The sequence below is a fragment of the Eurosta solidaginis genome, chromosome 5 (genome assembly GCF_040869045.1).
Source record: "Eurosta solidaginis isolate ZX-2024a chromosome 5, ASM4086904v1, whole genome shotgun sequence".
Classification (NCBI taxonomy): Eukaryota; Metazoa; Arthropoda; class Insecta; order Diptera; family Tephritidae; genus Eurosta; species Eurosta solidaginis.
In genome coordinates, this window is record NC_090323.1 from 208,385,830 (window position 1) to 208,388,416 (window position 2,587).

Genomic DNA, 2,587 nt, shown 5'->3' on the forward strand with positions numbered 1-2,587 from the left:
ATGAATGTGTGAATTACTGTTGAATTTCTTATTGAAATGTGTTATGCGAACAAGGAGAAGAAGAAGAAGTAAAATAATACTCTACTTAAAATATTGTGCATAAATTGTGCAAGAAATTGTCTCTGGAAAATCACAGCTAATAAATACTCGAAATTGGTAATAACATTTGTGTTGTTGACCCAACTTTTTATCCCATTGTCATATAGTTTTCGTTTTTATTGCTTTTTTTTGCCACTATGTGTGTGTATGCGCGTGTATTCAACTCAAACGGGGCATGCAACAGATGCAGCAAGTAGTTACATATTTCTACGAGTTTGCAACGCGAAGGGCAATTACTTGGCAGCAAACGCATAAAAAACTATTTGACTTGGCAAAAGCAACTGACTGGAATTGCGTTAAGAAGAGAAATTGTTGGAAGCTTTTATTATAGCCATTATTATTTGTCATTTGTTACACTTGCCGTTGTACTTGCAGTTAATGTCAAAGCTGTATAAAGTGAAGAATAATTGAAAAGTTGAGCATGTGGGTTTGATGTTAAGTGTAATCTATTAGGCCATACTGTCGAATCTGTAGACAAATACACACCACCAATGGATCTGGTCAAAAATAAGCACAAGAAATATAATGCAAGAAAAAAACGTTAAAGACCTTATTCATATGTATTGTTTTTCACACAGACTCTAGTTGAGCGCAGTATCAACACGACTGTTGCAAATCAAAATAATTGAAATAGATGTACACCTAAGGCTATAAGCTCCATCCAGGCGCTGAAGTTTACATATTTGAAGTGCCTGAAGATTTCTATGTCATTTATACTAGAGATATACGCCGCCGCCGAATGTCAAAAACATCGGCGCGTTACTATAGTTTCTAATCTTTTAAGACTGTCCAGGCCATTTATTGTTCATCTCGAAAATTGGTCCGAAATGATCGAAAGGGGTATCGGGGGATGCACATCACTGCCAGTTATAAAAATCCAATTGCGAAATATAACTCTTTCCAGCTGTTCAAAAGTTATTTAAAAAAACAGGAGCTTCCGGTGTCAGCTTAACACGGACTTTGCATCACCCAATTCACCAAGTTATTAAAAAAAATTATATAATAAATTTAAATGCTAACTTCGCATAATTTTTTCAAAAACTTAATAAAGTACAATGAATTTAAATAAAGTGTCCCAAGTCGAACATGTTTTTAAATTGCCCCAAGTTGTTGAAAAAGCAAGTTACCCAAAAAAAGTGCCGAATTTTATATCCCGATTGGCTGAATGAACAAGCGAAATCAGTGATGCAAAATCCTTTAGTAGGCTCTAGTGGTTTAAATTCTCCTATGTAATGATTCTCAGCTCATACTTAAGTTGCATATGTCTTCAACACGTATGAGAAGGGTTTGAAAAATCACCTTATTTGCTGAACTAAACACTTCATCATTCTACAGCCAAGTCTCTCGGTTTGACATTTCCTAAAGTTGGCGGCCATATCCCCAACTAGTCCCTTGGAGTGAATCACATTGGCTATAGCCTATCAACCATCACAGAGTATATTAACTTTGATTGGATAACGGTTGGTTGTACAGGTATAAAGGAATCGATATAGATATAGACTTCCATATATCAAAATCATCAGTATCGAAAAAAAATTCGATTGAGCCATGTCCGTCCGTCCGTCCGTCTGTCCGTTAACACGAGAACTTGAGTAAATTTTGAGGTATCTTGATGAAATTTGGTATGTAGGTTCCTGGGCACTCATCTCAGATCGCTATTTAAAATGAACGATATCGGACCATAACCACGCCCACTTCTTCGATATCGAAAATTTCGAAAAGCCGAAAAAGTTCTATAATTCATTACTAAAGACGGATAAAGCGATGAAACTTGGTAGGTGAGTTGATCTTATGACGCAGAATATAAAATTAGTAAAATTTTGGACAATGGGCGTGGCACCGCCCACTTTTAAAAGAAGGTAATTAGAAGTTTTGCAAGCTATAATTTGGCAGTCGTTGAAGATATCATGATGAAATTTGGCAGGAACGTTACTCTTATTACTATAAGTACGTCTAATAAGAATTAGCAAAATCGGAGAACGACCACGCCCAATTTAAAAAAAAAATTTTTTTAAAGTCAAATTTTAAAAGAAAAGTTAATATCTTTACAGTATATAAGTAAATTATGTCAACATTCAACTCCAATAATGATATGGTGCAACAAAATACAAAAATAAAAGAAAATTTCAAAATGGGCGTGGCTCCGCCCTTTTTCATTTAATTTGTCTAGGATACTTTTAATGCCATAAGTCGAACAAAAATTTACCAATCCTTGTGAAATTTGGTAGAGGCTTAGATTCTAGGACGATAACTGTTTTCTGTGAAAAAGGGCGAAATCGGTTGAAGCCATGCCCAGTTTTTATACACAGTCGACCGTCTGTCCTTCCGCTCGGCCGTTAACACGATAACTTGAGCAAAAATCGATATATCTTTACTAAACTCAGTTCATGTGCTTATCTGAACTCACTTTATATTGGTGTAAAAAATGGCCGAAATCCGACTATGACCACGCCCACTTTTTCGATATCGAAAATTACTAAAAATGAAA